The 24391-nt window shown below is 32.8% G+C and overlaps 2 pseudogenes; both read left to right on the forward strand.

The window, feature by feature from the left end:
- Positions 1-16513, forward strand: part of LOC107846097 — a 152553-nt pseudogene extending 136040 nt beyond the window's left edge.
- A 44-nt stretch (positions 16514-16557) lies between these two features.
- Positions 16558-20837, forward strand: LOC107846096 (annotated as a pseudogene).
- The last annotated feature ends 3554 nt before the right edge of the window (positions 20838-24391 follow it).

Raw genomic sequence — 24391 nt, forward strand, 5'->3', positions numbered from 1 at the left:
CTTGACATGCATTGACTTGTACATATATGGGGATTTCATATTAACATTCTATAATGACACTTTTCCTTCACATAGGAATTTTATCAAACACATGGGGAGCATACTTTGGTTATTCCATCATCAATGCATCTAATTATCATGGTTGCATAAGTTAATTTGCAATTTGAAGGGTTTATCATGAATGTTATGTAAAACATCACATACTAGGATCAATCATTGGAAAACTTAATTCAAAACATGAATCAAAACCCAACCATAACATGAATATGAATTTTAAATTCAACTAAATCATGAACATTCATAAATACACAAATTCTTGGATTTTGAAAAGAGATTCTTGAGCTTCATGGGTAAAAGGGACCCATGAATCAACACTTGACATACCTTGATTGTAAGTTTCTTGAAGTTCTTGGAAAGATTCTTGGAATTGACTTTGAGTTCTTGAAAGCTAGGGTTTTGTTTATTGGGAGAGAATGCTCTTGTTTTAGAGAAAAATGAGTAAAATAATAGTTTAAAACATTTTTAGGGATTAAATCCCGCACTTGGACATGTTAAAACTTTGAAAAAAGACTAATTTATCCCTGGACAAAATATTTAATTTTCGTCAAAATATCCCGATTTGGTAGGTTGGCGCAACACGACGCTATCGCGTCGTGTCACTGGAAATTGCCAACTTGAAACCGGGCTGACGGCACGACGCGGTAGAATCGCGTTGCTACATCATTTGTGAACTGAAAGTGTACTGCGACCCGAAGGAATCGCGTTGGTACACTGGAAATTGACAACTCTGAAATTGAGCCTTGGCGCGATGCTCCATAATCGCTGAAGCTCACTGAATTTTGACGATTGCCATTTTGGCATGCGCCGCGATGCGTTGATGGCTCAAGTGGCACACTGTCTTACTAAAATGACTCTAACTCTTCGCCCGGGTGTCTGATTTGGGCGAATTTGGTATCGATGAAAAGATTATTCAATTTTCCAAACAACAAAAAGTCAAAATCTTAAAAATTCCACATGCATAAAAGTGGATTCATCTTTTAAAGCAAGTCTTTAACATTTCTGGGACGATTTTAAGCTAGGTAGAAGCACGGGGTATTACACAGTGGCAGAGCCAGAATTTTCATTGAGCGGGTTCAGAAGTATATAATACGAACTAGTCGAAGGGGGTTCAATATCTACTATATATGCATAAAAAATATTTTTAACATTGTAAAAATAAATATAAAAATAGTATAATTTTTCGTTGAAGGGGGTTAGGGTGAACCCCTAGAGAAAAGGTGGCTCTGCCACCATATGAACTGCGTATATTTTATACTCTTGTCAGACCTTATTTCATGAGAATACACTGGGTGTGTTATTATTATTGTGCGAGTTTACTCTATTTTACTATTTATTTTATAATTCTATATTAAGGGACTCTTTCTTTTAAGATAATGTATCTTTTATTTTTCCAATATATTTATTTGCCTTCAATTATTAATCAAGTGAATATTTTTTTTATGTCATCGTTGTGTATGCGTGCTAAAAATTACAGCTCAGACTCAGAGAAAACCTGCATAAAAAGTACAGCAAATTGATGGAAATTAAATATTTTACAAAGATTTTTGATAGAAAAATTGTAGAACATAACCCTATGAAAATTAATTATTTTGGTTCTCCCTTTTAATATTATGTAATTAATTATTAGTTAATTACTTTGGCTTTATATCTTTTTAATCACGCTTTACTTTGTATTAAGATTTTATTAGATAATGCAACTCCTTAGTTTTTGTTATTTATATTACGGACGTACACTTACTTTTTTCAGACGTGTTTTGTGGGTGTATACTGAATATGTTGTTGTTTGTTGTTATATAATCAATCTAATCTTCCATTGTGGCAATTCGAGTGATTCCTTAGTTTTTGTTATTTATATTACAGACGTACAGTTACCTTTTGTGGGAGTATACTGAATGGGTTAAATTGTGAATGAATTTGAGTCTAATTACATGTGAACTAATAAAAATAATGTCATGTATTTAATTGAAAAAAATTATATTCAACATCAGAATTTGTTAAAAGAAGGAGATATTTTTGGACTTAAATTTCATGTTAAAGGCGTTTTTTATCCAAATAGGTAGATGGAGAGGTATTTTTGAACCAATAGATGGAATAAGGGCATTTTTTAGTTATTTCTAATACACTAAAGATATTTTTGAGCCAAATAGATGGATGAAAGGATATTTTTGAGCCTAAATGTGGAAGGAGGATATTTATGTACCATTTTCAATAGTTGAAGGGTATAGTAGACCCTTTTCCGAAGATAAAAATTTCTATTAAATTATCTATTAGGTCCAATCAATATTTTGCTTATTATGGCAAGCTAAGCTATATGTTATATGTAATCATTTTTTTATTTTACGGCCTAATATCTACTCAATATTTCTTTTAATTTTTTGTTGAAAAACAATGTTATGTAAACTTTAAATTATTTTGGAATTATAATTCTGAAATTATAATCTCTAGGTTAATAGATGCTTATGGGAGGTGGTGAAATAATTTCACGTTGAAGGAGATAAGATGAGATTTTCAAGCACACACTTGGTACTATATTTATACCATTTTGATTTTCGACCATAAAGTCACTAGTTGTTTATAAAATAAGATGTTTGGTCAAACTTCCTAAAGTCACTAGTTGTTTATAAAATGAGATGTTTGGTCAAACTTTTGAAAAAAATAAGTGTTTTTGAAGGGTAGAAAAATAGTTTTTCATAAGCTAAAAACAACTTTTCCTTAGAAAAAACTTTTCTAAAAAGTACTTTTGAAAAAAATATACTTAAAAACACTTTTTAAAAGGTTGGTCAAACACTAATTGCTTCTCAAAAGTGTTCTTTGAATTTATTGACCAAACACAAACTATTTCTCGTCAAAAGTACTTTTTTGAAAAGCATCTCTTAAAAGAACACTTACTAAAATAAGTTGATTTTAAAAATTTGGTCAAACAGTTTTTGGGACCTATTTTTTTAAAAAATATGATTTATATATATTATTTTTAAGAAACAATTTAATGTATTGCTAAATTTTGAAGAGAAATTTTGAGGAAAAAATAAAATTAACTTTTGGAGGCTCATTTTCAATATTTTTTTTATAGATAATTTTATTTATTTAATAATATGCATCATAGGATAAAACAGAAACATCTGATGGCAGATGGTCTAATACTACAGCAGGACAGGCACTAGAATAGAAAATATTAGTAATGGGCACAACAGGCCCTACAAAAGGTGCAGTAAGAGTGGCCACTTCCAAAAACTTCTTAATACTAGGGGGTCATTCCAGATAACAAAAGGTTTATTGTTGGGCAACTTCAATCCTTCTTTAGGCAAACGATCAACAACTTCATTTGTTTGGCGTGATTCATGCTTCAGCGGGGGGTTCCTCAGGCCGAGAAGAAGATCCCTACATGATAGAAGAAGACTATTATTAGTGGGATCCTTAGAGTGAAGCAAAAACAGAGCACTTTTCATCACAGAACCGCTTAGAATTCTTTAATCCATCAAGCTCGTCAACAGCTCGACCGGTCTTATGTTCAGACCAAAGATGTGCTATTGGAGGGCAATCTTGTTCTACTAAAAATCATTGTGGGTATACGTTCCATTACGGTATGGTAATGGGACATCAGGATATTATATAGAAGATTTTATGCACTTATATACAATTGTGGTGAATTCCTTGATGACAAACTCATCTGGTCGGGTGAGCAGTAATTCATCTTTATAGTTTTAGATAATATATGTTACTTTCTCTTCTCGTCATTGGGGTTTTATGATACAGGTGCAGCACATCAGGGACAGGTGACCTAAGTATTCCTTAAAGAGCAATTAACGGGATCTTTGGATTAGGGAAGCTAGGCTTTTCGGTTATTGCATGGCTTTCCACCTAAGGAGTGACCCTAAATGTGTTCTCCCTATTTAAATTTTTTAGTGCACGCAATTTAGTTATGAAAGTAATTTATCGCACTCAGTACAGTTTTGTTTTGTAGGGTGGTTCCGCTCTCTGGTGCATGGGCTTTCATAAATCTCTGAGCCAAGGATTGAAGTTCTCGGAGGTAATCTTTTTCAAGTTAAATGAGTGCACTTTTCCCTGTCCTCATTTTTTAACTCCCTTTTTTTTGTTTCCCTGCACCTCTATGTCTGCTCGCTGAGTTACTGAGCTAAATCGGCTATTGAGATTCGTATATATCCTTTACTTTTAAAAGTCTTATCACAACAAAAACCTTAGCATCAGAAGAATCTGTGCATAAACATAGGGTCTTGTTTTAACTGTCTGCTAGTTTTGCTTCTTTTGTGTTAATTCTATTTGTTCATATTTTCCATGCAGATATTGTTCTAAAAGACAAGATCGTTTTTTATGATCTGGATGAATAGCGGATTAGATGGGCCAATTACGATTGTAAGTCATACAGTTATCCATACGCTCTTTTACCAAATGCTTAACATAGGGGAAACTATTTCATCTCTAGTAAATTAAAGTATAACTTCAGTCAGTTGACGCGTTAAGTTAAGACGCATGTCGTCGTCCAATCTGTTCAAATTTTAGGTTCTCAGGCTGTCAATGTTTAAACTACAAGAAGCCAATGGAAAACCAAGAATGTCAAGTCAAGACAAAGTTCACTGCACAATAAGGCTGTCAAATAGGCCGGTTTTACCCCGCCTCCTAAACCCGACCCATTTAACAAGATCAACCCGGTTTGACCCAGCCCGATCAGCCCCCGGGCTACAGGGTTTTAGTCCTTGGCTGGACCATTTTTTTGGGTTCGGTTGACCCAGTCCAGACTCAACCAGGACTAAGCTCACCGGTTGCCCGACCCGAACCGACCCGATTTTTTTAAAAATAAAAAACTTGGACATAGCCATTTAGGCCAAAAGTAGCCATTGGACCCAACGGCTATATAGTCGTTTGGAGCCTCAAACGGCTCTTTGGCCCATTTTAAAAAAATAATTTAAAATATTTTTTAAAATCCAAAAAATTTTCTATAAATACCCTACACTTTCAAATCATTTTTCACACAGTTTTCATTCTCTCAAATATTCTATATATCTCCTAAAGTGCTCAATTTTATTTTTTATTTTGCAATTACAAATACGAGTGAAAGTATTTTAAAGTTGCAACTTTCGGATACTTTTAAAATTTGGTATTTTCGTTCTATCTCTTACTTTTAATTTTAACTAGTGTATTAATTGTTGAATATTTAATTTTATTATTTTTTTGTATTTTGATTTTTTTTAGTTTGATTTATATTATGGATAAATTAAGAAACCTCGGTAAAAGTGTCAAAAGTTTTTGTTCCGAAAGTGGTAGTGGTAGTAAAAAGCGAATTAGTGGTGGTAGAGATAGTTCAAGTAGTAGATATACATGTGTGTCTCAGGTACCGCTTAGTCAACCTTTTGAAGAAGAAGTAGGTGTAGGTGATCACAATATGGATTATGCAGAAGCTCGAGAAAATTATGGTATAGAATAAGAAAATGAAGTTGATGTGGTTAATTTAGATGAAGATGATGAAAATATTGGTGAGACACCCACAGTAGGAAATGCTAATATTAGATTTAAATCGGTTAATCTTCTTCCCCATCCTCCCGTTGTCCCTAAAAGTCGTAGAAAAACTAGTATTGCATTGAAATTTTTTACACATATAGAAGAAAAACTAAGGTGCAATACAATATTTGTCAACAAGTATATGAGCATAAAAGATGAGGCAATCAAAGAGGTACGGGTACGTTAATTAGACATATGAGAGAGAATCACTAAAGAGAGTTATTTATTTCAAAAAATGGTGAGGCTATTGGTGGGCCAAAACAAACTAGAATGGACCCAACAATCGGTCAGGTAATTAAGAATTATAATAAATTAAGGGACCAGGAAGAAATAGCAAAAATGGTGGTTGTGGGTTGTTTGTCTTTCACTTTTCCTTCTTTGAATGCTTTTATTCATTATATTCAAGCAATTTATAATCCTATGTTTAATGATATTCCTAGAAGTACTTGTCGTGTTGATATTTTTAGACTTCATTCACAATATGTTTATTATTTTTCTACATTGTTAAAAAATATTCAATGTAGAATGACTCTAACTACTGATCTTGATCGTTCTGTTGTTACAAATGATTATTTAACCAATACTTGTCACTGGATAGATAATAATTTTGTTATGCAAAAATGTATTCTAGCTTTTTTGTATGATGAAGATCGTAGATATACTGGAGAATTTATTGTTGAATCTATTAGTAAAGTTGCAGAATTTTATGGTATTGAAAGAAAAGTTATATTTATTGCTTTTGATAATGCTTGTAACAACAACACAGCTATTGAAAAGTTAAAAAATGATCTCTCTCTATCGTTACCTGAAATATTTCATGTTAGATGTGTTTGTCATATATATAATTCAATTGTAAGAGATGGTCTTGAATTTTTTGAGTTTTATATTGAGAAGATCTGGCTTGCTGTTGTCTTTATTAAAAGAAATAATCGAAAAAAAAAGTGAGAATTTAAAGTTAAATGTGAACAAAATGGACTTACGCTGATATTTATGCTTGAAGAATGTGATACTAGATGGAATGCTACGTATAATTATTTAAAAACTTGTCTTGCTAGTAAAGTTCCTATTACATTGACTTTTAACTAATTTTGCGGTTCATTTGTTGGTTCGACTGAATGTATGCTACATGATTCTGAAGATGAAGAACAAGAACAACCAGATTTGTTTACGACTATGAGTGATGCGAACGTTTACATCAAAAAATTATATAACCATTATGTCGATTTACTTGATGTAGCTGTACAGACAAATATCACTCCAACTATCGCTCCTCGTGCTCCCGAGGAGTCATTATCTTCTAAAAGACCAGCACATAGTGGTTATCCTGATTACTTTTATGATTTAAATATTTGGAATAGCGTTGAGGCAGGAACTTACACAACAACTTCTCGGGAAGAGCTAAGTATTATCTTCGAACGCCGTAGAGGATTGTAGACGATAGATCAATGCCTCGGATTGGTGGAAGAATAATAAAAGACAATATCCTGTGCTTTTAAGATTAGCTAGAGATATATTGAATGCTCCAATGTCAACCGTTGCATCGGAGAGCACTTTTAGTCAGGGACGACAACAGCTTGGGGACAACCGACACTCATTGGAGAGCAATACGATGAATGTTCTAGTTTGCCTCAGAGATTGGAGTAGAGATGAACTAAGAAATCAAGGAATGGAGGTGGACCCGAAAGACAAACAGAATCTTGAAGAAATGATGACTTCAAAGGAGAACTCAGCACAATCAAGTCCAATGCACTGTTTTTCCCCCATTGATTTTGATTATTCTATGCCAGTTTCCGTTAATATTAACATGAATGAGTTGGAAAAAATGATGCAAAAGTTGTAGATTTTCCATTCATGTAAATTATAAATTTTGGATCATTTTGCAATCAATAAAATACAACATTCATTCACTCCTTACTTTATAATTTTTTCCATTTAAATTGAATTTTTAGTTTGAATTAAATACTTAGTTTTAATAAATTACTAATCTACTATCAAACTTTACACTAAGTAATAGACAATTAAACATAACAAACATATATACACATAATGAAAAAATATTTTTTTTAAGTTCAAAACCTAGAGTATTATTATATTAAGTAGCATATTTTCTATAGTCACTAAATTATACATATATAATATTTTAGCGTATACATATAGTGTATATGGGTTGTATGTATATCGTTTCAACTTTCAAGTGATATTTTAAGTAGTATATATTCTACATATATGTGTACATATTTTTTATATATTAAAATAGTATATACTTAATGTTTATATGTTTTTAAAGTAGTATATATGACTATAATATGTGTATATATTTTCAATTGACTCTAAAGTAGTATATATTTAACGTATACATGTGTATATGTTTTCTAAAGTAGTATGCATATAGTGTATATATGTTGTATGTATATTATTTAAAGTAGTACATATATTGTATGGTACGTATATATTTTCAATAGACTCTAAAGTAGTATATATTTAACGTATACATGTGTATATGTTTTCTAAAGTAGTATGTATATAGCATATATATGTTGTATGTATATTATTTAAAGCAGTACATATATTGTATGGTACGTATATATGTGTATATATTTTCAATAGACTCTAAAGTAGTATATATTTAAGGAATACATGTGTATATGTTTTCTAAAGTAGTATATATGTAGTATGTATATGTTGTATGTATATTATTTAAAGTAGTACATATATTGTATTGTATTTCTACGTATATATGTGTATATATTTTCAATAGACTCTAAAGTAGTATATATATTTAACGTATATAGGTGTATATATAATTATGTATTCAAATTTTCAAAATTAGTATATATATAGTGTATGTATATTGTATGTATATTATTTAAAGTATGATACGATTCAAATGGCCACCTTAGCTTTCAATGACATCATTCGAAGTCAGTACGTGGGGCATCAAGCTTTGGTCATATTAAGGAAATGGGATCCTACATGAAGGGGCCGATTTGAGTACACCAAAGAGCAATCCCACGTGTGAAAGATTGCTTGGAGCATTGAAGATTGAGGACTCGCGGTTTTGGGCCTTCATTAAGGACATTTTGGTTACTTAGCCTTGTCCAAGTAACACTCCATGACCACCCCTTTTCATTAAGGGTATTGTGGTCATTTTGTTATGTAATAAGCTAGACAATAAATAGGTTCTATTAGTTCATTTGCTAGTTAGTTTATGAAAGATGAAAGATTGAAACACTTGAAATCCTCTCTCTTGAGAGTAGACCACCTTATTATAGTCTTAGTTAGGACATGAAAAAGTCATCCTTAGTATAGGGCTTGGAAAAGCCAATATTGTTCTTTGCTTAGAAACGGTGGATCTTGAGGTGAGTCGATTACCTTGGCGATCACCGTAAGAGTGTGGTTTTGATTATTACATTCATTAGGGGCTAATGTTGAAATATACTTGGTTATTAATCTTGTAATAATCTTGTGTTTGTCATCTTGTATCCCTTTGTGTTGCTTGTTCTTCTCATATTTTGTGGACTGTTTTGACATCTTGGTGGACAGATTTGTATCAAAGTAGTACATATATTATATCGTACGTATATATGCACATATTTTGAATACACTCTAAAGTAGTATATATATTTAACGTATAGTCATATACATGTGTATATGTTTTCTAATGTAGTATATATGTTGTGTGTATATTGTTCAACGTATTTAAAATGTATATAGATGGGTATATATAGTGTATATTAGAAAAAAACTTTTAATTTCGTTTTTTTTTATGTTTGACCGGTAAACCCTTAATGGGCCGGTCCCGGTTTGTTTTTTGAAAAAATACTGTTGGACTCGAAACCGAACAGGCCCACGAATCATAAAATAAAACGGGTCGGATCCAGGTTGACCCAGCCCGGACCTGTTGACAGACTTACTGCACAATGACCCTTACATACTGTTACGCATTAGTGTTTGGCACTTACTACTCATTCTTGTAATAAAGTAGGTATATGGTAGAAGTCAACTACTAAATTATTTCTCATTTTTGTATAGCATGCGTTATTATGTATCTACCCAATTTTTTTTTAATAAAAAAAATATTAAATTAAGCTAGAAGATAGTTCACAATGGTAGTATACTAATACTCATGTTTAAAAATAATATTGATGTGATTCTAAAATATTTTTATTAATTGACAATGGATGCACGTATATCACACGACATGCACACAAGATGCCCGTTCATCACACGAGATACACGTACATCGCATGAGATGCACGTGTAGCACACGAGATGCACATATGATGTACACAAAAACTAATTTTATTAAATCAACTTGAAACCTTTTATTAATACTAGTTTAGTCGCACGTGCCTCGCGCGTGTAACGTCTGATTATTTAAGATTAAATTATTTTATCTATTGCAGAGATTTTTAATGAATGGTAAAAGTTTAAATCACTTTTCAAAAACTCTTCACACTTTAATATAATAATATAAATATAAGCATATAGTTTATTGCAAGTAAATATATATTTTTCCACTAGAAATTTCAAGTGGTTGATGGATCATCATTTTTGTGTTTGTTATGCAGTACCACTTTCCGTTGTTGCCAGAAATTAAGAGACACATCAATTTGAACCATATTTGTGGTACGACTATTTTTCTTTTTTTCTATATTTAAAATCAAATTTAGTTGATTTAGAATTCTTAAGCTAATGGAAAAAATATTAATTGTCATTAATTCTGATTAGTTCTAATAAGGAAAGTTTTACCATCAATATATTTAATTAGTTTTTAACTCTTAATTAATTCTGATTAGTTCTAATAAGGATAGCTTGGTTGGGAGTTTCAGTTATGGGGGAAGGGGTCCTTGGGTTGTTAATTATACTGTTTGTTTGTGAATGTTGGTTCTTTTGTTACTTTAGCATATTGTTTGTCTTTTGGTTAATTATACTTTATTTTTGTGGATGTTGGTTCTTTGTTCTTTATCATGTTGCACGACTGTTGGTCTACGGTCTTTTGTCTTGAACCGGGGGTCTATCGGAAACAACCTCTCTACTCCTTCGGGGGTAGTGGTATGGACTGCGTACATTTTACCCTCCCCAGACTCCACTATGTGGGAATATACTGGGTTTGTTGTTGTTGTTTTTAAGAATTAGAAAAAAATAGTGAAAAGACGATTTTGTCCAAAGCAAAGACTTTTAATGAAGTACAAAAAGTTAAACAATATTTCTAAGGTCCTTCGCACTTTTAATATATTATAGATATAGATTATAGATTATAGATTATAGGTTATAAATATAGATTATAGTTTGTAGATTATAGATTATAGATATAGATTATAGATTAATGAAATAGCCTTCCAATATGTTTAGGATCGATTTTTAATAACGGAGTTAAAAAAAGATTTTTATTATGATAGGTCTTTATTTTTATTCCATATATTATTTATTAATATTAAAATAATGCGAGTTCCAAATAAACTAAACTTTACTTATGGGAATTTTAGTTTTTTTTCCTTTTCTTTTCTAGACATTAAAGTTTCGTTTTTAATTTGGTTCAATTTTGTATTAAACTTTACTATTTGAATTTTATATTTCTTTTTCCTTTTTAATTTCAGACGTTAAAGTTGGGTTTTAAATTTGGTTCTATTTTGTCTTTTTTTTTTTTATTTCAATTCAAGTAATGAAATAGCCTTCCTATATTTTTAGGATCGGATTGTATTTATCATATAATTTTATTTTATAGTATTTTTTTGGAGTTCATAAATTTTAAATATATTCTCTACTTATTATATATTTTAGGACTTCATGATTTTTAAAATATATTTTCTTCTTACCATATATTTCAGACACATAAATTCTTAAAATATATTTTTCTCTTACCATATATGTTGGGACTCCTTAATTTTAAATATTTAAATATAATTCTGTAATAATCTGAAAAAGTAGTAATCTAATAAGGGAAGACTTTACCATAAATATATTTAATTAATTTTCAACTCTTAAATATTAGGAAAAAAAAAAGTGAAAAGACTATTTTGTCTAAAACAAAGACTTCTAATGAAGCGTAAAAAGTTCAAACACATTTCTAACGCCTCTCACACTTTTAATATACTAGTTTAAGTGTACACGCGAAGCGCATGTATCTCACTTTAATGAGTTCAAACGTTACACTAAATAGGATATTTGTTTAAATAATAAACATGAATACAATAATTAAATTCAATATCTTTTGATATGTAAAGATGGAGAATTCATTTATTAAACCTAACCTTTACCAACCACCAGAGTTGACATAGTGGTTCAGCACTATGTCGCTTAAGCAAGAGGTGGGGGGTTCGATCCCCGCCTCTGGCGAATGGAGCAAATTCTGTGGCCAGTTTCCTACCGCAAAATGCACTGACCGAGGAACGGAGGATTAGTCTCACGGCTGCCAGCTGTGGGGATACCTTGGGAAACAAAAAAAAAAAGAAAAAAAAACTAACATTTACCAAAAATATTTTTAAAAGTCAATCAACATTCATCTACCACCTGTAAACTGTAATAAAACAATATAATGATAGAGATATCAAAATAATACAATTAAATCAAAATAAATATTGTATTTTAACTAAGAACACAATACAATATAATAGATGAACTAAGAACACAATACAATACAATAGATGACAAACACTCAAATAGAGCCAACCATTTTTCATTGTTAATTAATTTAAGCTAATCATAAATTTTGAGTTGAATTTGTTAGAAATTGATTATCAATCCAAATACACAATTGACAACATAGCAATAAAGTGAGTTGCACAAAAATTAAACCAAAAAAAATGAAAACATTAAGAGAAGAAAATAGCTATTCCTACGTACCTCTTATTCACGTAATTTAATAACCACACAAAACAACTTCTTTTATAGAAGGAGTATTCATAAACCAAAAAAGAATATGATTTTTAACTCCTATATAATTTGTATTAGGGTAAAAAGAGATTAAAAAAAGGACTCCTATAATATAATAAAAAAAAACTCTCACTTCAATTTTTATTCTGCAAATTAAAAATATTTTGCTAAAAATATAAATGGAAAATTTTTAATTTCCACAAAAAAAAAAAAGGCAGTTTTCTACTTTTGCAAACCTGCGTGTTTGTATAATTCTTAGATTGCCAACAATAATGAAAATTTATAATCATACGTTTTTATTTTTCCAAAAATAAGACAATGTTTATTAGGACTCTTATTATATATCTAGTTTACAAAAATCCTATTATATATCTATTTTGCAAAAAATAATGAGATTTTTTATTTTTTAAATATAATAAAAAATAGTAAATGACAATTTTGTTTAAAGAATTGTCTTTTAATAAAGGGCAAAAAGTTCAAATAACTTTTCTAAGGGTCTTCACACCTTTAATATATTATAGATATAGATTATAGATAGATTATAGATAAATGAATGATAAATTGATAAAATTAATCATCTTATCTATGATTTCTCAAGTACACGTAAAATTGAGAATTTGATACTTCATGATTTTTCTTTAATTAAGCCTAATCTCCGATACCATGAAGAAATATCAAGCAAAATAGAGATAGAAATCATATCTAACTAGCTTAGGTCATGTACATCTCTATCAGGAAGTTGGGTAGTTCTCTTTTTGTTTCTCTTTTAAAGAAATGAAGGAGATAATGAAGTTTCTAGGACTAGTGGAAATTATATTTGGTAAAGCTTGTTTGTTTGATTATTTCTTGGGTTTATTAGTAGATTTTATAAGTACTAAGTTGGATTTGTGGCCTCAGGAATTCTTGTTTACGTTGTCTTTCTTGGTTTTTTCTTACTTTAGTGATCTAGTGGCTAAGATTAACCACCTTTTTAGCAATTTTATGATTGTTTCAGGCTAAGAATAGTGTTTGACGAAAATTTTCTTTCTAAAACAGAACTTGATATGATACAAATTTGATACGTATCAAAAACAAGCCAAAATTAGTCCACAAACAAAGGGAAACCCGAGAGCTCAACAAACACCAAATCTCGATTCCAACAACATCAAGAAACAAGGTGTAAAAGACACCAAAAGCACTAACAACAACAAGAGATAAACAACAATAATGAGAGGAACAACACTACAATAACAAGAATCCAACGGTTACAAGATTACAAGTACAACAAAAACCAAAAGGTTCACTAGACTACACAACTAGTACATGATATGTAATGATAGGAAGTGAGACATACACTATTACAAGGTTAAGAACCCAAAGATGTATTAAATCTAAGGACCCCTAAGACTTACAATAGCAACACCACACTCTTATGTGACACAAGAGGGATTCGATCGCTCAAGCACCAACATTTCCAAGCAATACACAATCACAACTGAATTCACACTTGTTCATGTCCTAGTTTAGGTCTAAAGACCCTCTCTCTCAAGAGATGTGTTCTTTCAACAAAAACTAATGAACTAAAACCCTAATTGTTCTATTTATAGTACTTTACAAATAAAAAGATAAAATGACAAAAAGGCCCTTTAATGATCAAGTAGGCAAATAGGCACCCATAGAGTGTTTTTAGGGGCAGTTTGGAGCCCTTTTTAACACTTCAACTCGTACACCTCCGAGGTTACATCCAAAATACTCAAAAACGTTCATCTTTATGATCGTGCTTGTATCATCCTCTCCATCTTGAGAGGAAATTGACCTCAAATTCATGGCACTCGTCAAATGAAAATGGCTCCAAAACAGTCCACAAAATAAGAAGAAACCGAGAACACAACAATTTTAAGTCTCGGCCAACGTCTTTATTTTACACCTTGGCTTCCTCTCCAACTCGAGTTTTGCCTTCAATCTCATCCGGCTCAATTGAGTTTAGCCAAGAAGTTTCACTACAAGACAACAAACGGATTAGTTGTAAAAGAAAGGTCCTCACACTCTCTCTTTATTTCTTTGTTCTCGGATTCCTCACACTTAATCTCACAAGTGTTGTATGCTTACTTGTACTCCATGAGGTGTTGAGAGGTGAATTCCAATGTTTACAACGACTCCAAAATAAAAAAAAAATAAACAAGGATGTAAACACAAAGAACGGTTTCAAACCAACTCACAATCTAGTAAGTGGTTACTAGCTTGTAAGTTAGTATTAGAATCAACAAAAGAAACAAAAAAATGAAACTAGAAGATCAAATTTGAGCTTAAAATTTGTCGTTTGAACAGTAATTGGTGATGTGTCACCCCCTAATTGGTCACGGGCCCACACAAGTTTTAATCACCATTCTTGGAATTTTTAGTCCTTATACTTTTGGAATGGAAGATAATTAGTATTTGGAGGGAAAAACACAAGTCTTGTAAATCTTTTCAAATTCAACTCAAAAAGATGAGATTAGACTTGTACTAGTTTCCACAAAACAAGGCTCCTAGAAACAAGGAAAGTGGTTGAAAAAGTTGTTTTCAAGTCAAGAGTGATGTGAGCTAGTCCTTTCACCAACAAGTCTTCCAACTTTGTCTTCACCTTTTCTACATCTATTAACTACTTTAAGTTGGTCAAGATAAGAGAAGTGACAAAGAACAACAAGAACACAACAACTTTTTAAGAACAACAATAACAACACCTTCAACGCCCACTCCAACCTCCACAATAAGTCCACAAATTTCAATCTAGGACTTTGTTCACAACACAACTTTAACAAGTTTTTAAGCTCAAATATAGATCTAGATACCTTTAGTGTTAGTGAATCAAGAAATAATAATAATAACAAAGAAATCCTAGACCTAGACTCCATGAATTTCGGCCAAGACTACAACAAGAACACTACAAGTTTCTCGTCCATGAACAAGAACAAGAACAAGAACACTTCTTTCTCTTTTTATTTTTTGATTTTTCTAGCAAGCCCAAGATTGATTTTGTTGGAACAAAATCAACCACAAGCTTTGATACCAAATGATACGATAACAGCCCACAAACTCAAGGACAACACAAGATAACAAGAGGAATAACAACACAAGATAACAAGAACCAACGATTTTCACTAAAACAAGAACAAACTAGTACATGAAAGTAAAGATAGGTGGTGAGACATACACTATTACAAGACCAAAGAACCTAAGGATATCTCAAATCCAAGGACCCCTAAGACTTACAATAGTAACACCACACTTCTACAAAGACACAAGAGGGAATCCACCACTCAAGCATCAACGTTTCTAGCCAATTTTGCAACACAAGTGAGTACCACACTTGTTCTTGCCCTAGTTTTGGTTACAACTCCCTCTCTCTCTAGAGAATAGTCTTTCAATATCATTTAACAACTAAAGAACTAAGACCTAAAACTAGTCTATTTATAGACGTATTACAAACATAAGTGAAATGTCCCAAAAGCCCTTAATGAAGGGAAGACAAAAGGTGCCTATAGAGTGTAGTGTATGGTCGTTCTTGGTGTGCGATATGGTGGTCCTTTCCACTTCACTTGCACGCTTCGAGTCTCGGGTTCGATGCGTACTCTCATAAGTTCATATCCGTGATTATTCTTGTATCAGAACTGCTTAGAATTATTTGATCCATCAAACTCGTCAATAGCTCGACCGGTCTTATGTTCAGACCAAAGATGTGTTGTTGAAAGGCAATCTTGTTTTACTCAAAATCATTGTGAGTATACGTTCCATTACAGTGGTGGCAGTGAGACATCAGGATATTATATTACAGATTTTATGTACTTTGATACAATTGTGGGAAATTCCTTGATGACAAACACATCTGCTCGGGTCATTTTCGAGTGAGCTATAATTCATCTTTATAGTTTTAGATAGTATATGTTACTTCCGCTACTTGCCATTATTTAACCTTATAGTTGTTGGAATTTTATGATACAGATGCAGTGCATCACGGACTGGTGAACTCCTAAGTAAGCCTGACAGAGCAATTGGCGGCAGTCAATGGCAAACATTTCTTCCAATGATCCTAGTGCTCTTTTAGTAATCATATTTGCTCCTGACCATATTTTTATTAATTGACAATGGATGCATGTATGTCACACAAAATGTACACAAGATGCTCGTTCATCGCTCGAGATGCACGTTCGTCGCTCGAGATGCACGTACATCGCTCGAGATGCACGTACATCGCTCGAGATGCACGTACATCGCTCGAGATGCACGTACATCTCACGAGATGCACGTGTGGCATACGAGATGCACATGTGGTACACAAAAACTAGTTTTATTGAATCTACTTGAGACCTTTTATTAATATAAATAAAGGATAAATCGATAAAATTAATCATCTTATTTAAGATTTCTCAAGTAGTGCGTAAACTACATGGTTTTGTTTTAGGATTTATTTTACAAGAGTTCGATTGGGTTCCCCTCTAAAGGACGTCTATGTACATATAGACACCGGAAGTGATGTGCTGTGGGTTAGCTGTGTTCCCCGTAACCGTTGCCTGACATATAGTTTAGTTCAGGTTTGGAAACTATTATTTTATTGGTAATTAGTGAATTCATCCGCGCTTGCGCGAATTAATTATATTTCTACTTTTGAAATTTCTTTAGTTTTTTTAAAAATTTTAAATCTTATCTTAATTTATTTTATTATTCACCTCTAAAACTTTAGTTTTTTTAAAATTTTTAAATCTTATCTTAATTTATTTTATTATTCACCTCTAAAACTGTATTAAGATAACAATTAGCCATTTTACAGAAGTTAAATTTTCAGTATACCTTCGTGAGCCGCGTATGACAGTCATGAAATTTTCAGTTTTTATGTGCAATGCGATAAAGATAAAAATTTCTATTAAATTATCTATTTGGTCCAATCAATATTTTGCTTATTATTGCAAGCTAAGCTATATGTTATATGTAACCGTTTTTTTATTTTACAGCCTAATATCTACTCAATATTTCTTTTAAATTTATATTGAAAATCAGTGTTCTGTAGACTTTAAATTATTTTGGAATTATAATTCTGAAATTATAATTTCTAGGTTAATATATGCTTATGGGAGGTGGTGAAATAATTTCATGTTGAATGAGAAAAGATGAGATTTTCAAGCATACTCTTGGTACTATATTTATACCATTTTGATTTTCGACCATAAAGTCACTAGTTGTTTATAAAATGAGATGTTTGGTCAAACTTTTGAAAGAAAATAAGTGTTTTTGAGGGACAGAAAAAACAGTTTTTCCTATGCTAAAAACATCTTCTCATTAAAAAAAAAACTTTCCTGAAAAGTGCTTTTGAAAAAAATACACTTAGAAACACTTTTTAAGAAGTTTGGCCAATCACTAATTGCTTCTCAAAAATATTTTTTAAATTTATTGGCCAAACATAAAGTATTTCTCATCAAAAGTACTTTTTTGAAAAGCACTTCTTAAAAGAACACTTACTAAAATAAGTTGATTTTTAAAAATTTGGTCAATCATTTATATATATATATTTTTAAGAAATAATTCAATATATTCTTAAATTCTGAAGAGAAATTTTGGGGAAAAAATAAAATGAACTTTTGGAGGCTCATTTTCAATATTACTACTAGGGAAGTGAGTTATTTAGATATATTTTTAATAAAAAATTATTAAATTAAGCTAGAAGATAGTTCACAATGGTAGTATACTAATACATATGTTTAAAAATAATAATTATGTGATTCTAAAATATTTTTATTAATTGACAATGGATACACGTATGTTACACTAAATGCACACAAGATGCACGTTCATCGCACGAGATGTACACACATCGCATGAGATGCACGTGTAGCACACAAGATGCACATGTGATGTACACAAAAAATAATTTATTAATTCTACTTGAGACCTTTTATTAATATAAATGAAGGATAAATTAATTAAATTAATCATCTTATTAAATTAATCATCACATTAAATTAAATTAATCAAATAATTTTGTTGTTGCTCCATTTATCACAATAGAATAGTTAACAGTTCAGACACTTCATTACCTTGTTGGGAATTTCCATGTTTTCTTTTTCAAATCTGAGAGTAGGGAATCTTGGTTTTAGAGAAGATAGTTGTAAGAATAGTGTTTGACAAAAAAAAAATTCTAGAACATAACCGCTTAGAATTCTTTGATCCATCAAGCTCGTCAACAGCTCGGCCGGTCTTATGTTCAGACCAAAGATGTGCTATTGGAGGGCAATCTTGTTCTACTCAAAATCATTGTGGGTATACATTACATTATGGAAATGGCAATGGGACATCAGGTTATTAAATAGAAGATTTATGCACTTATATACAATTATGGGGAATTCCTTGATGACAAACTCATCTGCTGGGGTCGTTTTTGGGTGATTAGTAATTAATCTTTATAGTTTTAGATAATATATATTACTTTCGCTACTTGTCATTGGGATTTCATGATACATGTGTAGCACATCGCGGACGGGTGACCTAAGTATTCCTTACATAGCAATTGACGGGATCTTTGGATTAGGGAAGCTGGGCTTTTCGGTTATCACACAGCTTTCCACCCAAGGAGTGACCCCAACTGTTTTCTCCCATTGCTTGAAAGGAAGCAATGGCGGAGGTGGTGTCTTGCTTCTAGGTCAAGTCGTGGAGCCAAATTTAGCTTACACTCCACTTGTCCCGTCACAATATGTTATTTCTTTCATAGCTAGATTGCATGACTTCATTTCTCTTTCTTGATATTTCGTGACCATGATTCCAGTTTTACTTTCCCCAAAGTAATTATGGAACATGGATAAATATCTTTCATCTGCCGTTGGACTTTTTCATAAATATCCTAACTTATGTGCACACGTTTTTTCTTTTGACTAGGCAATATTACAACGCTATTCATGAGAGTATTGCTCTGAATGGGCAAACGTTGAGTATTAGTCCATAATTATTTAAAACACCTAGAAACATGGGAACCATAGTTGATTCCGGAACGACTGACATATCTTCCCCAAGAAGCTCATGACATTTTCGTTAATGCAGTAAGTTATATCATTCCACTGATCTTGTAATTTGCATTCACTTGAGATTTAGATCATTCGCGATATTCATCTACTAATATTAGGAAAAGCTTTACTTGAATCCATCATGTTAGTAGTGTTCCCAGTGATGATGATGTTAGTAATAACTAGAGAGTCCATTTCCATGTGGAAGTTATTGAAGCCATTGTTAATGCACCATTAAATTCCATATTTTCCGCTATGGTTTCTGCCTGCGTATTGCTAGCACACTTGATAGGTCTGGAAAAAGCCACTAGAACCTCTCCATTACTCTCTCAAATGTTACCTCCAATTCCTGACTTACCATTGCTGCTAATGTAGCCTCCTGACCAATCCACTTATCTTTCCAAAATAGAATCCTAGTACCATCTCCCGCCTTGTAGCATATACTCTCAATCAGTTTGAGCCATATATTCCTGATAGTCCTCAAAATTGAGACCCCATAGGTATTGGTCACTCTGTATTGGACCACACTGTGGCCAAAAGATATTTAAATTTTTTAGTGCACGTAATCTAGTTATGAAAGTAATTTATTGCACTCAGTACAGTTTTGCTTTTGTAGGGTGGTTCCACTCTCTAGTGGATGGGCTTTCATAAATCTCTGAGCCAAGGATTGACAATTCTCAGAGGTAAACTTTTTCAAGTTGAATGAGTGCACTTTTTCCCTGCACCTGTCCTCATTTTTTAACCCCCCCCCCCCCTCCCCCCCCCCCTCCCCCTTTTTTTCCCCCCCCCCCCCCCACACACACACACATTTTTTTTGTTTCCCTGCACCTCTATGTCTGCTCGTTGAGTGACTAAGCTAAACCGGCTATTGAGATTCATATATATGTTGTACTTCTAAAAGTCTTATCACAGCAAAAACCTTAGCACCAGAAGAATTTGTGCATAAACATAAGATCTTGTTTTTACTATCTACTAATTTTGCTTTTTTTTTTGTTGACTCTATATGTTCATATTTTCCATGCAAATGTTGTTTTAAAAGCAAGATTGTTGTTTATGATCTGGATGGACAGCGGATTGGATGGGCCAATTACGATTGTAAGTCATACAGTTATTCATACGTTCTTTAACCAAATGCTTAACATAGGGGAAACTATTGCATCCCTAGTAAATTAAAGTATAACTTCAGTCAGTTGATGCGTTAAGCTAAGACACCTTCCGTTCTCCAATCTATTCAAATTTCAGGTTCTTAGGCTGTCAATGTTTCAATTATCAGAAGCCAACGAAAAATCAAGAATGTCAAGTCAGGACAGAGTTCACTGCACAATGACCCTTACATACTGTTATGCATTAGTTTTTGGCACTGATTACTCGTTATTGTAATAAACTAGGTATATGGTATAAGTCAACTGCAAAATTATTTCTCATTTTTGTATAGCATGCATTGTTATGTATCTACCCAATTTTATACTAATACACATGTTTAAGAATAATATTGGTGTGATTCTAAAATATTTTTATTAATTGACAATGGATGCGCGTATGTCACACGAAATGTATACAAGATGTTCGTTCATCGCATGAGATACACGTACATCACACGAGATGTATGTACATCACACGAGATGCATGTAAATCGCACGAGATGCACGTACATCAGATGAGATGCACATACATCGCACGAGATGCACGTAAATCACATGAGATGCACGTGTGGCACACGAGATGCACATGTGATGTACACAAAAACTAATTTTATTAAATCTACTTAAGACCTTTTATTAATATAAATGAAGGATAAATTGATAAAATTAATCATCTTATCTATGATTTCTCAAGTACGCGTAAAATTGAGAATTTGATACTTCAGGATCTTTCTTTAATTAAGCCAAATCTCCGATACCATGAAGAAATATAAAGCAAAATAGAGATATAAATCATATCTAACTAGCCTATGTCATGTATATCTCTGTGAGGAAGTTGGGTAGTTCTCTTTTTGTTTCTGTTTTAAGGAAATGAAGGAGATAATGAAGTTTTTAGGACTAGTGTGTTAGAGTATAAGCCCTACTAATTACCTATCTATGGAAAAAGTAAGTAAACATGGTTCACAGAAGTAAATACAGAACATAATATTTTTACGTGGAAGTGTTCCCAAGTCTTCGAGTTCCCCAACTTGAAGACACAACTCCTAACTCAGTTTATAGGTTACTGAGACTAAAACAATGACTCATTACAACTCAAAGAACCTACCTACTACACACAGTCTACGACTTGCTAAGTGAGAGACCAGGTTCTTCTTCAAGTATGTGAACTGACATGTTGTTTGTTGATTATCTTTTCAGTGCTTGAGTGAATGGCTTTTTAGTTCCATTTGTTGTATTTAAGCCATCCTGTGATAAAGTCCTTTTTGATATCTACTTCTCTCTCTAGTAGGACTCTTATCAAGTGACTCTTCTACTTGTTGCTACCGCCTCTTGCTCTCTTAGATTTTATAGGACTCCTTTGCTTTATCTTCTCTTATTACTGGACTCCTTGATCAACCCAACTTCTGCACTATTTCATGTTTCTCTTCATCTTGACTAATACTCTTTTGCAGGACTTCTTATTCCACTCAACTTCTGATGCGATTGATATTATCCATTTCTGTTTGCACGCAGAGTCATTTTATGAATAACTTTTCTGCAGCTTAACTTTGTTCATTTGGATGGGCCAGCTTTTACAACATGTTTAATTCACATGTGTCTATTATCAAAACTCCACATGTCCTAACAAATTCCCCCTTTTTTATGATGACAAACATAGCAGCATAGCACCTGACATATACTTACTAAGACATTTAAGTAAAAAAGGCAGAATTAAACACAGGTTAGTCCAATTGAGTTATAAGCATTGCATAGCTTATTCTTCCCCCTTTTGACATCATCAAAAAGCTGGCTTAACAAGTGAAAACATTTAATAATTCATGGCCATTAAGGCTATCACTAAGACAATCAAAATTCAAAATAATATAACATGAATGCAGTATGAGAGAATAGGAGCAGAAAATAGTATAACAACTAAGTCCATTTCATTAAGTAGCAGATATGACTACATATACCAAAAGAAACCTAAGAGAAAACAAGTTATCCAGAGAAGCAACAAAAAAAGACAGTTCTAGGAGGTCATTAAAAACTAAGTAGAAGAGCTAAGTAGATGAACAGGAGGGAAGAAGGGAGGTGAGTTTCCTAATAACATCAGCATTCTCAACTCTTTTTTTTTCAATAGTGATGAAAGGGAAGCAATCTGAGTTTGAAGAATCCCCTTTTCTTCTTCATGAGCAGCCTGTGTAGCCTCCAAAGCTACCTGAGCAACTTCCACCTCAGCTTGTTTTTCAGCCAGTGTATTTCTCAACCTTTACATTGGATTATCAGCACTTCTCATGGAAGTAGGTAGCATCATATGGTTCACAAGACCTATGATATCCTTGGTAGTCTGTGAAGACCACACTTGGACAGAAACACCAAACTCTTCAAATATAGGGGTGAGCTAGAACAGATAAGGTAAGCCATGTCCATTAATCTCCTTGAGGGGAACCCTTTGCATGTGCTTCAGGATTAGTTGAGGAAAATCAATTCTCACCTCAGTGTCCAATATTTCCATGAGTGTAAGATCAAGAAAACTATCCACACATCGTCTCTCCTTCCTAGGGATAATTATTTTGTGCACTAAATCAAAATAGAGCTGATGAAGTGGGGACATCTCCCTCTTAAGGACTCTTTTATGGTGGAGCAATTTAGGATTTTCAGAAAACTTTCTACATATGTCGAGGGCAGAGGAAAGATTATCCAGAGGTGGCCAAGCACCCTTAGCATAGTGACTTCATCCCCTAGAGGGAATATGTAAAATCCTTGCAATGTCAGCAACATAAAAGTTTATTGTAACCTTTCTGACAGTAGTAGAGAACAGCTCACCAATTCTCACCCCATTCGTATAAAACTCATACATTCGTATAAAACTCATATACTTCAGGTTTAGAAAATCTACGTTGAAGATCTCCCTGAATAAATAAATGTGACCAACCTTGAAAATCCAATTTTTCCAGTAACATTTGTAATTTGTATATCAGGCCCCCTAAAACCATTACCTACCCTTCCTTTAGCTAATTTTTGCTTTTAAAAGTAAGGATGATGAGCCTCAGGAGTATCCCGATGAGGAAATAGGTGGGGAACTTCAAACTCAGGACCCAGCTCATCAGTAGAATCTAAGGTAAAGTTAGAGGCAGATGAGTCAGAAGGAACAGGTGTGGTGACCTGTTTCTTGGGACGAGTAGAAGGCTTGGGAAGGAAAACTTTGGAGGAGGTGGAACCTTTGACAGTGGAAGGGAATTTTAAAGAGGAGGAGGCTTTTTTAGTAGGTCCAAAAGAGGGTTTCGTGGGCAACGAGGGTTTAGGGACTTTGGCCATGATAGTCTTTGTCTTTCTGACATATTTAAGAAAAAGATCAAAAGAAGATGCACGAGGAGGAGTGGGATCAGATGTAGCCATACGTTTCTTTTTGTTGGCTTGAAGAGCCTCAGCCAAGGATGCATCTTCTCGTTGTTTTCTTCCTCGAGTGTGAGGAGTACGAGGGATAGAGACATATGGAGAGAGTTTTGGAGGGGCAGTGTTGTCAACAATGACGGGAACGGAAGGGGGTTTCTTGGGAGCTTAGACCTAGACCTTCTTGGGATTAAATATATGATAGGAAGGTCATCTCTATCACTAGGATTATCATCATCTTTAATAATTTAGAGTGGTATAGAAGGAAGAAAGAGGGGTTTCAAGGAGGATGGACAAGGTGAAAAATTTGGGCAATAGGGTTTGGGAAATTTCTGAACGTAGCAAAATCGGTGAATCTTTGGGAGATTTAAGGAGGGATTAAGGAAGGTAAAGTGATGTTTGGATGAATTATAAGTGTGG

The sequence above is a fragment of the Capsicum annuum genome, chromosome 11 (genome assembly GCF_002878395.1).
Source record: "Capsicum annuum cultivar UCD-10X-F1 chromosome 11, UCD10Xv1.1, whole genome shotgun sequence".
Taxonomy (NCBI): domain Eukaryota; kingdom Viridiplantae; phylum Streptophyta; class Magnoliopsida; order Solanales; family Solanaceae; genus Capsicum; species Capsicum annuum.